This window comes from Amblyomma americanum, chromosome 2 (assembly GCF_052857255.1).
Source record: "Amblyomma americanum isolate KBUSLIRL-KWMA chromosome 2, ASM5285725v1, whole genome shotgun sequence".
Taxonomy (NCBI): Eukaryota; Metazoa; Arthropoda; class Arachnida; order Ixodida; family Ixodidae; genus Amblyomma; species Amblyomma americanum.
The window spans coordinates 11629013-11641345 of NC_135498.1; the positions used below are offsets into that span (position 1 = coordinate 11629013).

Here is a 12333-nt window from a genome sequence, read left to right on the forward strand (position 1 = left end):
GAAAGTGAAGAAATACATTGAGTACAGAAAACGTCCTTCTCTTCGCATCCCCCCCCCCCCCCCCCCCCCCCAACCAGACAACTGACCATAAATCCATGTCTGATTTTAAATACAACACTGCGACCAGCCGGACGTACCCCATCTCCTGTGCTGTTGCACGTCCGTACCTGTCCAAGCATTAGCGCGTAATTCCTGCACGGCCTCCCTTTATGCCTGCGCCTGCCTGCCCCTCTCTGCTCCGCAGATGTTTATAAATACGGCGCCGACACGGCGGCGCCGCGATCGCTTCTTCGATGGGCCGCGCACTTGTTAATATGCGCAAGACGCGAGATTGAACGATAGCGGCGAGGCGCCCTCTCGGTCCCTTGACCGCTCCGATCGCCGTCTTCGCATCCATCGGGGGGTCAACGAGCGGCGCGACCCCCGTCTCCGCCGCCGACGCCTCGCCTCCTCCCGAGGAGGTGAGAGTGGCCTCAGCTGTGAGGGGCGCCCGATCGGCCTTCTCATTCACGCGGACCCGCCTGCACTCACACTGCAGTAACCAGCCTCCCCACCCCCCCCCACCCCCCCCCCACCCCCCCCCCCCCCCCACCCCCCCCCCCCCCGTTCTCCTCTCAAAGCGCTTTGCAGATTTCTCCGCGCGATTCGGTGTGGCTTGGCGATTCGTTTAGAAGAGGGGATGGAACATAGCGGTGGAGCTTATGGTGCTCCGTACAGCATTGAGTTTCCTTGGCCGCATTTCGCTTTCCGCCGCCTTCTTTCTGTTATCTTGCTCTCTCTCTCTCTCTGATGCGGCGGGCAGAGCGCGACGCGACCGCTCGCATTGCTAGCTGTTCTCACGAAGCATTCCGAGAAATGCAGCTGGCGTTGACGAGGGCGACTCGGTACCGTGCTTGCGATGGCTGTGAGACCGAGGTTTCTTTCTTCTCGCCTTCATTCATTCTTCGTTCTTAATCACGGCGTCATATACTCTTCGAGGAAACTCTACGAGGAAGGACAAAGTCAATGCAAGGCACATTTACATCACCGATTATGCAAGCATCGCACAGACTTGGTAATTTAACTAGACATGTAATGAGCATTTTAAGCGCCAAGTCCCAGAAAGTCATTCGACTACGAGGCAGTACGGATTCCTCGAAACATAAAGGGGGGAGGTGGGGGAGACGTGTATAATGAAATTCGTACTTCATGAACTGGTCACCTCTCCAGTGGGGCCCTGAATGCTAAAACGAGAGCAATAGAAATGGCTCAACCTCCTCTCTGTCAGGTATAAGACAAGTATGGTGTGTCATTTTTTGCAAAGGCGCTAACTTGATATCGTTGCTCAAGTGCGCTCGATGGCGGCTGGTTCTTGGGTTGCGAAACTTCACCGATGGGAGAAGGCGATATCAGTCTGTATGCCACATGTGCACGAGCAACGGTCTTTGGACAAAGGCATGCAGCAATGGCCACCCGTGACGTCTCAGCCGCACTCCTAGGCTACTCTCACCTTTGTTTTGAGACCACAGCTTGCGACGACAACAGCCACGGGCTGCTTGGCGCTGATGATGGTTTTTGATTTATGAGGGGTTTAGCGTCTCAAAGCGACTCAGGCTATGAGGAACGGCGTAGTGAAGGGCTCCGGAAATTTCGACCACATGGGGATTCTTTAACGTGCACTGCCATCACGCAGTACACGGGCCTCTAGAATTTCGCCTCCATCGAAATTCGACCGCCGCGGCCAGGATCGACCCCGCGTCTTCGAGTCAGCAGCCGAGCGCCGTAACCACTGAGCTATCGCGGCGGCTGCTTGGCGCTGATGAGTTTATAGGTTTATGAATCGCGAGGTAGACGGTTCGATTCCCGGTTTCGATAAAACATGGCATGGCTTTGCATCTCAGGGAATAGATACAAACCGTAAATTCGGTGCCGAGCGTCGCACCCGTTGCGGGCTTGTCTTTCCGGTGCCTATAACAACTCTGTTAGTCCAGTGAGTGAGTGAATGAGTGAGTGAGTGAGTGAGTGAGTGAGTGAGTGAGTGAGTGTGAGTGAGTGAGTGAGTGAGTGAGTGAGTGAGTGAGTGAGTGAGTGAGTGAGTGAGTGAGTGAGTGAGTGAGTGAGGGAGTGAGTGAGTGAGTGAGTGAGTGATGAGTGAAGTGAGCGAGTGAATGATTAAGTGAGAGAGTGAGTGAGCGAGCGAGCGAGTGAGTAGTGAGTGAGGTGAGTAGTGAGCGAGTGAGTGTCAGCAATGTGTCTATACTTCCCATGTCTTCTGTTACATAACATGAACACGCGATTCGCAGGAAACAGCGTTTATCCTAGCATCGATCTACAGTCACTCAAAAGTAAGCACCTTCGAAAACCATGGCACAATCGCCGTTCGTGTAACATTGCCTGAGTTTGAATACAAATTTCCTCCGAGACGCACACACTTTTCCTCATTCTTGTACGCAGCCTTCACGCTATATATGTAGTACAAATGCAGTGTACGACCGGAAACGCGGAAGTTCCTCCCAACACTCAAGTTAGGTTGCGCTCTTTTCCACGTTCTCTTTTCTTTCAGTTTATTCCGAAGAAAGGGAGAGAGAGAGAGACAATGACCGGAAAGGTTGTCTGGCACTAGCGACGAAAATAGAGGGAACGGTAGCAATGCCTGGAGCGTGTGCAAACGCTGTGCGGCTATACGGTAACGTGAAAACTGAAATGTACCGTTATTAACAACTTTTTTGAAGGAAGGCTTAGAGCCGCACACAGCGGCCTGCTATGAGCTAGCCACGTGTGAACGTCCGGCCCATTGGTCGATGCAGCGAAACGAATAACAACACAGAAACACAATTCTGCGCTATGTCTAAGTACGTTCATTAGGGCGACACACGCGCTCTGAAACTCGAAAGAAATAAATGAGGCTGATGTAAGCAGAGGGGGAAATGCGTTTGCTCCATATATCTTCGGTTCATTGCAGCTGTTTTCCGCCAGGACGACAATGACTCGAACGCGCGCTGCTGCAGGCGGGTATCGATCCGCGCTAAACTCGGAATACTCGTGCACGGACCAGACCACAATCTGAGACTTATTGCGAAGGCCTGCATGCTTAAGGGTCATATCGCGGCGTGGAAGCTGTGTATATATGTATGGCGGTCTACAAACGGCGCGCATTTGAAACGCAGCTGCTCATCGACGGCATTTTGCCAATATGCTTTCGATTTAGTTGCCTTTTTATTTTATTTTTTTTAGATATTTCGCGGTCCTCATGACTGTGCAGGCTTGTTTATCCGCCGCAATTAACAAAACCACCTTGCTGCGTAAAAACACGCGTGTCACGCGCCCGCCACGCGTCGAACAAAAATATGCGGCTGACTTCATCATAAAAATAAACATCTCGAAATGTCGACTTTGGGTACAACTTACACATGCGGTATCTTACTTTGCCCTGTTCTGATTATGATTATTGTAGATTTTTGTGCGGAAGGGGGTCTATGGCCAAAGAGCACCGTGCGACAAGGCGTTTTCGTCTTCTCAAGGTGGGGTCAAAGAATCATTTTCCAAGCATTTCACCCCCAGATAAGCCGAGCACCAGGCCAGGGGAACACTTTGCCCTGTTCTGAGTGAAAATAAGTTTATTAGTGTTTTCTCTACAAAACACATTTTTCTTACGAGTCCTTCAGCAGAAACTTACCGACTGGTTACGGGGTTAAAGGGCATCTCAGGATTTTTTTTCTGATGTTTTCAGTTTACGTGCCTTTCTTGGTTACCACTTTTTTCTGTTATTTTTTAAAAATAGTAAAGAAGAACAAGGGAAAAACGGCGACCCAAAACCGCAACTCGGCTGCGTGGCCTGAGGTTCAAAGTCGTAAACAATGTTCTTGACGTAGCGATGACGTTGCCAAGATCCGAAAAATTCGCGTACGCGTGCCGAATATCCAAAATAGAGACTTCAAACGATGGCTCCGTTTCGTGAAACGTCTGAAATGACAAAACACGAGCTTAATATTTCGGTTCATTGTTCAGAAAGCTAAGTATGAAAATCAACTTGGGGATATGTTTGTGACGTCATAAATTCAGTTTTCCCCCGCAGTAATCGCCTGAATTGAGGTCACGAAATGACAAAGTTTAAAATGTATTTGCTCGAGAATGAAGCGACATATGGCTGCCAAAATTCGCGAAAATGTTCAGGACAGGAAGAACTATGCAGGAAAAGTTTAATTGAAGTAACTGAATGTGAAAAACAGGGTAGAAGTGTTTGAGTGTCGTACAGAACACACTTCTCACTGCTTGTACAGTCGTCCATAGACCTGTCTAGAGCGCTCGAACTCCATCGTGCAATTAACCTCCCTCCCAGGCCGCATGCGCCTGCACGCACGCACGCACTCAACTGCTCCCTCCAAGCGTTAGCCATTATTAAGATCCCTGACTGCGTTTCCACTTCATCGAAATGCGAAACCCCTGAATTCGTGCTCGGAGTCAATGGCAGCACCATAGAGTCGCGCACATCTGCTCATCCACTGCCGCGTGCAGCTGCGCCCAACCCACGCGCGCATGCGCAGTGCTGGCTCCAAAATCCCTGCCACGTTCCGTATACACGCACACACCCAGGAAGCTTCGATACTCGGTCGGCCTATGACGTATACATCTGAGCTGTGCGCGGTTGCACATCGTATATTCCCGGTCCAGCAGGTTTCCCCAGAGGGGCGTCATCGCTCAAGCTGTCGCCGGGTCGCGGCTCGGACCTTGCTCATTAACAGTCGGTTCTGACCGGTTGCGACCCGAGTGTCGGTGATGCACGAGCCTCTGTTGTGCTGCTCGTCCACGTAGCTTGCAACCTGCTGCGCTCAGGGCGCGCTCGCGCAGCTGGTCTCGTTTCGTGCGCGACATTCGCGCAGCACGCTGCTGTCACGTGGCCGCTCCAGATGAGCGCTCTCTCGCGTTGCTATGTGCGCACGCTGTCACCCGAGCTGCCGTATTCTCAGCACGCGAAGGTCGTGTCAGGCGAACAGCTGAAAACAAACAGCGATCCCTCTCAAACGTTTGCTAGTATTCCACGCGCCAACAGGAGCGGAACTAACTCATTCGCACCTGCAGCGTGCATTCTCCGTGCGATTGCGTCGGTCCCAAGGTAGAAATGGTTTCCCTCGGAGTGGGCACACTTATAAGCGCGACTTTAGCCCCGTCCCCTTATAGAGCCAAGGGCGCTAAGAACGAGGGCAGAATAATATAGCGGAGAAACTCGCTTAATTCGAACGCCCCGTTTATTCGAACCGATACTTTGGTCCGTCAACATCAAGCGTACCAAAAACGAGGGTGTGCGAATATTCTACAGAAGGACGGAAAGGCAGGGAGGTTAACCAGGCGATGCCCAGTCAAAAATAATCAAATAATTCATGTTCAAAATTATTAGAAACGAATCAGATATGCTTTCAAGTTCTCGAATTGCTTGCGAATTGGCACGGAGTCCGAATAAGGCACGCCATAGTTCCATTCGACGACTGTTCCAAAAACAGGGCCCACTTCGATGCTGCACAGCATTATGCCGCTTTCTTAGTGTTGCGTACCGTCCTGTGGAGATCAGTGTTACGCCTTCTGACAGCTATAGCTGTAACTTCATTATCTATAGCCCTGTACCGCAATACCGCGCTAGCGCTTGCTGTTTCGCATGATTGTTCGTTTTGTACGAATATGCCACAAGCAGCGAATATTCGTAAAAATTTTCGGTTTGTATTCGATAAGGTTCTACATTAATCGATCCGTACTAAATCTGGTTCTTTTGCAACATTATGTATTCGATCAAGTTTGAAAAGGTGATATTTGCGCAACTAAAGCATAAAAAGATATCCCCTTCATATCCATTCATCTTAATCCGAACAAATTGTAGGTCTTTCCGGCTTAAAAGACTGAGCACACGGCTGCGGCTTATCGATGTCGTTCAAGAGCACCACCGTTTCTCTCCTGCTCTCAATTCTTACTTTTCTTTTTACAGGAGGTCATCCGCCCAGCGCCTTGTTAACAATGGGACCTTCTTCCACATATGAATATAGTACCCAAAATCAACAACGGTAACCCCTTCCGACACACGTCTTCATGCATGGGTATAGCTCCGAACGGCGTTCGAACCAGAGGAATAAGTGCGGTTAATCGCACAACAGCATGGCGTGGGCAGTCAGAACACCTTTTGGATTTTCCCACTGTACAGGGCGTACAAATTGAGGGCATAAAACCTGTCTTTCGAGCATTAGACTTCTAGACGCGAAATTCAATCACTGGCTCGAATGTATCGGCATCTGTAAGTATTTCCTTATTGCAAACGCTAATGCTCTCTAGTCAGGCACGCAAGATGAGGCTACTGAAAGCACACTGTATAGGCACCCACACTTGCACACAGCTCATGGCCATCGTGGCTTCATGTTTCCCTCCGTGGGCATAATTGCCCTCACCTCTTGCAATTGGGCAACATGTGCTTGTGCCGGTACTAAATACACAAGCATAATACTGGCGGTGGCTCTCCAAATTTCACAGGGCCCTAAACCAACTAAGCACGATGCGACGCCCTTCCTGGAATGCACTACGACAAGCTTCAAAGCACACAGTGTGATTTTGACACTACTACTTTGCCACGCATAAATTCGTTAACCATTAATCGTCGTATCTCAGCCAAAATGGTCAACGGACGCCCACAAACTCTATAAGCGCCGAGTGCGTCAAGCATCGAGAAGTTCTTACTTTTGTATCCAGTATCAGATTCGACAAGAATCTCCAAGAATAATCGGCACAGGTCATGCATTTTCTCTAAAAGCTATAATCATCGATCTGTTATCTTACGTTTTTTTCAATTTTCTCTCCTCATGCATTAGCCTTTTTCGCCATCATATGTTTCAGAATACAAATAGTGAAGAGCAGCTATTTATATCTCTCTTTTTTTTAAGAATCCAAAATGATGTTGACGAAGTCTCCATGGTGCAATGACTTCCGTGGGCCAATACGTTGAATTTCCGTTTACTGACGTCACCGCTGCGTCATATAGTAGTGCAACTGCGGTGGAATTGAAAATATCAAGGACTCAAGATTTGGATTTTGGTGACTATTACTCTAGCTACGAGGTACTATCATACCCCGTCGCTGTGAATGAACGCCTGGCAACAACAGCCTCTAGAAAGGGGAAGCAACCCCGAGAATTTTCCACGCTATCTGCAGCGTATGGACACTGCATTAGTACGTTCACAGCATGTTCCCTGGCTTTTGGAAGCTTACGACAAGCTGGAATGCGCACTTTGCTAATCGGCATAAAACGGTTCGAACAATGTTCGGCGGACGCGCATTCGGCAGATTCCCGAGTAGCGTTACAACTCCATAGGCTGCGTTCTATCTTCGCTGGAAAGGGCCACGCATGCAGGAGAGAAGGACTCGAATGAAGGACGCTCCTTCTGAATGGGCAACGCTGGGAAGTAATTTATAAATGCAGCGCCGGAATGCAGTGACTCAGTGAGAGCCTGTGCGAGCTTCGAATCACCCGCGATGTGGTAGTTCTCACTGCAAGCGATAGGTGGCGCAAAGTGCCATTCAGCAGTATTCAGCAGTAGTGTTGGGAGCATATATAGGAACACTATTCAGCACTTGAACCATCTTTCTTTTTTTCTTTTTTTTTTGGTGGGGGGGGGAGGCGGGGGAGAGGGGCATTTACTTTGACAAAGTGGGGGTCAGCATGGTTTTTCTGCGCCAAATTTCTCGCTTGAGGGAAGAGCGCGACCGCCACCCTATAAATTCGCTCCTGATCGCTGCTGGAGGGGCGGTAGAGGCGAGTCCTATTTGAACCATACTATTCCAGGACTTTTACGTTGACAAAATGGGGCTCAGAATGATTTCCTTACATAAAATTTCCTGTATGGGGGGGGGGGGGGGGAGGTTGGCGGTCGCCTCACTGTCGTTCATAGAGACAAATGGAAAATAAAACGACACTGTGAATGCGTAATGCAGCCATTTTGCACGCAAGCAGCTATAGAAAAGAAATTCGGGGCGATGCACAACTGGTAATGCGTAAAATCAAGTGCCAGCTTGCATGCGGTCACATCGGCTGCATGGACGCTTTTCGACGACGACAACGGCAAACATGCTTGGCTGCGCATTAATGCAGTCTGGCCAATCCCCGCCGTGGGTATGTGCCATTAAGCCTGAGGACATCATCATCATCATTAACAGCTAGCGCCGTAAATGGGGCCGGGTTTGTGTCTCAGAACCAGCCAGACACATCCCAAGAAAAAAGGCCTTTCCGAGAAGCGTACAGGAAGCACAGTCCAGTTATTTCAAAACAAACGCTAGGACTGCGTCACACTATTATAGGGAGCGTTCGGCCTTCTCTTAGCACTGATTTGCTCTTCGTAAATCAATGTTATCACGCAGGCAGCAGCATTCATACGGACAAAAAGTGATACAGACACTGAGCATTGTGGAAGGTACCCGTTTGACAAAGATTATGGAGAAAGTCCGGATCTGCCTTCTTAGCTCCGTCCTTGTCTACTGTCGAGCTGAAACACCAAGTAGGACGATCGGCAACTCGTCTAATTCTTTGTACCACAAATCGCACCAACAAACCAACCCGCAGACATGCACACCATATTTAAGACCATGGTGGCCAAATCAATTTCAGGCAAGACAGGTCGAGTTTACGATTTGCGCGAGATGGGTGCAGTGCCAGCGATTACCAAAGCTGACCACGGCCTCGGCATCTCCGAAGTTGTCATCACGAGGAAAGCTGGGCAACTTTCGACACTCAAAAACGCGTCGATTACCAGCAGGAAAATGGTTCAAATGAAATCAGCGACGGTGAAAGAACAGACGCGCGACATCGGTAAGGTCACTTTCATTTCGCCAGCGCACGGCGCGGCTGGCACGATCATCAGGACGCCACGGCCCCGCGTAGGTGCGTAATCACGAGCACGGCTCGACGGAGGCGAGAGGCTAGGAGCGCGCCGGAGAAAACGATGCGAGGAAAAGCGCGGGAGGAGCGCGGCGGCGTGTGCCAGCTGAGCGCCGAGATCGATCGGTGTCCGTCATCAGCTGACGGGGCGCGTCACGGCGACTGAGGGGGCGGGGCGGCGCAACTCGCGCGCGCGCGCTCCTCACACGCGCACACCTCTCGACCACCGTCATCGCCTGCGGCGGGGGCGCCGCAACGCAAAGTGGGTCTCTCCTCTCCGACTCACCCGCCGTATTCGCTCGCCCTGGACGGCGTGGGTCGCTCTGCAACGCCGGCCGACTGCACGTTGGTGGTGGCCATGCTCGGAGGCAGCCGTGGTCGAAGGAGGCGCCGGATGCAAGGGCGACGCCGGCGCCGGTGGTGGCAGTCCGTAGCGCTGCTGTTGCGACACAGCTGACAAGAGCGGCGGCGTGGAGAGGCCACCATTCTGACGCTGCTGCTGCTCGTCACTTTGAGATCCAGCGCGGAGCGAGCGCACCACAACACTGCGGGGGACCGCTCAGCCGAGTACGGCGGTGACAAACTCACTCCCGCGGCAGCGGCGGCGAGGGTGTTATTGCGCAGGGGGGGCGCAAGCCGCGAGCACCGAGCGCCGGCGGTAACGGAATGCGGCGCGCAGGTAGGCTGGAGCCGCCGGCTCTCTCTCCTCTCTCCGGCGAGCGTGTGTGTGTCCCCCCCCCCTTGCCGGCCCGACTCCTATTACTCGTAACCCCTTTTCTCAGCACACACGCGGGCCGAGGAGGCTAGTGGCAGCACGGGTGGGGGTGAACGGGAAGGGGACGGGCAAGGCGCAGCCTGCTGCTGGCATCGAGCGTAGGGAACGGGAGTCTCGCGCGTCGCGCCAGCCGGCCACGCACGCAGCCCCGGCGACCCGACAGCCGCGCGCCGCACGCCACGCTCGGCAGAGCTGCTGCTCCTGCTGCTGATGCCAGGAGTTCCGCCTTTCGGGGACGAGGAGGAGCATGGAAGGGCGCCGCCGAAAAAGAAGAGCGCGCCGCGACGTGCGCGCGCGCGCGGCGCGCCGACGCACACTTTTCTTTCTCCACCCGCCTCGCGGCTGCTGTTGCTTCTGGCTCCACCTCTCTTCTTCCTTCAGTTCTCCTTCTTCCTCCTTTCTGCTAGTGCTTCTTTTGCTCCGTCTCGAGAAAGAGAGGAGGAGAGGAGGAAGCCGATTTCCATTCCACCGCACTACGCATTTATACTGAGGTCAACGATGCGTGCACGGCGTCGCTCGCCTCCTCGCCCTTGAGAGACCCGGCGGCGGCGGGTCGCGCGTGTGTGAGAATCGACGAGACGCTGCGTTCCCACACTCAGGCGTTTCTCCTGGCGCGCGCGCGCGCGCCTGCTGAGAAGGAGGAGGAGGACGAGAAAGAACGATAGAGAACACCGCTGCTGCTCTTTGCTTATTGCTGCCGCGAGGGTTATTGCTGCTGCTGCTGCCGCCGCCGCTCTGCGGCTGCCAGCCCGCGCAAGGTTTCGGCACATTCTAACCACCTCTCACTCTCACCGAGCCCGTCTGCTGTTATGCGCGTGCCGCCGCCGCCGCTAGACTGGCCTGCCCCGTCCCTGCCTCCTCCTTCGTCATGTCTCGATGTTTTGCCTTTCTTCGTTGTGTACCGCTCCGGAGGGACTCTCTCGTGACGTGCGGCGCTGAGGGAGGCGAGCCTTCTGCCCCGCTCGCTTTCTCGCCGCACGTTTTTTTTTAATTATTTTTCTTGTTTCATTGCTCTTCTCTTGGCATATGAGTGTAGTTGTTTCCTTCTCAGTGGAGGCAAGAGAGAAGGAGAGGGGGCGGAGAAACAGAGAAGCGTGCTCGGATGATTTGGTGTTTTATTCGCCGCGGTTCCCCCACCTTCAAGCGGCCCATACGGAGGGCATCGGAGTCGGTGCAAGGGTGCCATTGGAAAGCGATAGGCGCCCGCGTGTATTGACCGCCAGCTGCCGGGACCAACGGTATACGGAGGGGAGATAAAAGGACTTGCTCTCCTTGCGCGCTCTGTGTGACTCATGAACCAAGGTGCGCCAGTTCCCGCGGCATCAAGGGTTGCCATGGTGGCCGTGGTCAGCATCTGCGCGCTCGGTGTAGGTCTGTACCAGTAGATTTGGAGCCATTTTATTTCGAAGGTGGCTGCGGGATGTCAGGCAATTGAACGGTGGGGTCCCGTTTACACAACGTTGGCCCTTTCTGAAACTCCGTCCCACCACGGAGCTTTTTCTGCACGCCATTACGAAATATACAAGGTGTTCTAGCTATGGAGCGATAGTTATGGATCATCGCATTTGGGGCTTAGTTATCTGGCCAGGCTAATACCTCGTTCAAGCGTATTTGTGAATATTACTCCAACATATTCCTGCACTATCTAATTACTTTTAAAATTAGATTATTGCAACGAATATGCATTGAAAACCACGAAACACTCTTTATGTAAAGGCAAATTAATACTGTAGTACAGTCGTTACTATGCGTAAAGTTAATTGTACTACTGCTGTACTGTCTTAATCAAGGTTAGCGCGAACACGCGTGCGCTTGGCCTCGCGCGCTATCAGCGCATTCTAACGCCCGACGAGGACCCAGAGTATATACACAAGACACGTACAGCGACCCAGCTGTGCTGTGTTGATGATTACGTCATGTCACGGCTGCGCCCTTTAGATCGAGTGGCCACCTGATTGGCAGTGTCCGGCCAAAATACAAAGAAAACAGTGCAGGCACCGGGCACTGCGCCCTCTTGTGGACAAGGGCAATCGTTATCACTTGTTAGCATCAAATCCAAGAGGCTTTCTATGGAAGGTGAAAATTCTCGTAGTTTCTCCTGTGCATTTTTACGCGGGGAACGTAAGGGGACCCTGCTGAGCGGGAAATCCGGGTCGTGTTCGTCGGCGAGAATGACAAATCGCCCAGAGAAGCAGCCAAGGAGGGCCGCCTAGGTCAAGTGACCTTGTGGCGGCGTCACAACCTGCCCACCTGACTGTGAGCAAAATACCCACCGTAGCCGGTGGGCAGTTAAAGCAATGATTGCTCGGGAAGAGCAACCTTGGTCTCACAAGCCCCACCGGTGGCAGAAGCTGCCATCACAGGGCAGTGACGCATCGTTTAACTGCAGCGCTACAGTGCCAGCAGTGGTACGAGGATCCCAGGATCCCCAGGTACCTATGAATGTGTAGTTGAGAATGACCAATTCCGCATATACGGGCATTATCGCTATTCGAACACCTTTCATCCGTGAACAATGGATCCGAACCGTGGAACGGGAGTGAATTCGCATTAGGCCTAACTACGAAAATTGACCGTGCTGTGTGTGTGCGTGTGTGTGTGTGTGTGTGTGTGTGTGTGTGTGTGTGTGTGTGTGTGTGTGTGTGTGTGTGTGTGTGTGTGTGTGTGTGTGTGG

At 52.4% G+C, this 12333-nt stretch overlaps 1 protein-coding gene across 1 annotated transcript in view; it reads right to left on the bottom strand.

The window, feature by feature from the left end:
- The window catches only part of LOC144120569 (uncharacterized), a 28546-nt gene extending 18335 nt beyond the window's left edge, over positions 1 to 10211 (bottom strand). Inside the window, exon 1 of the transcript XR_013312458.1 lies at positions 9907 to 10211. The gene's annotated coding sequence lies outside the window, so the exon portion shown is untranslated. The remainder of the gene's footprint in view (positions 1 to 9906) is intronic.
- Positions 10212 to 12333: the final 2122 nt, after the last annotated feature.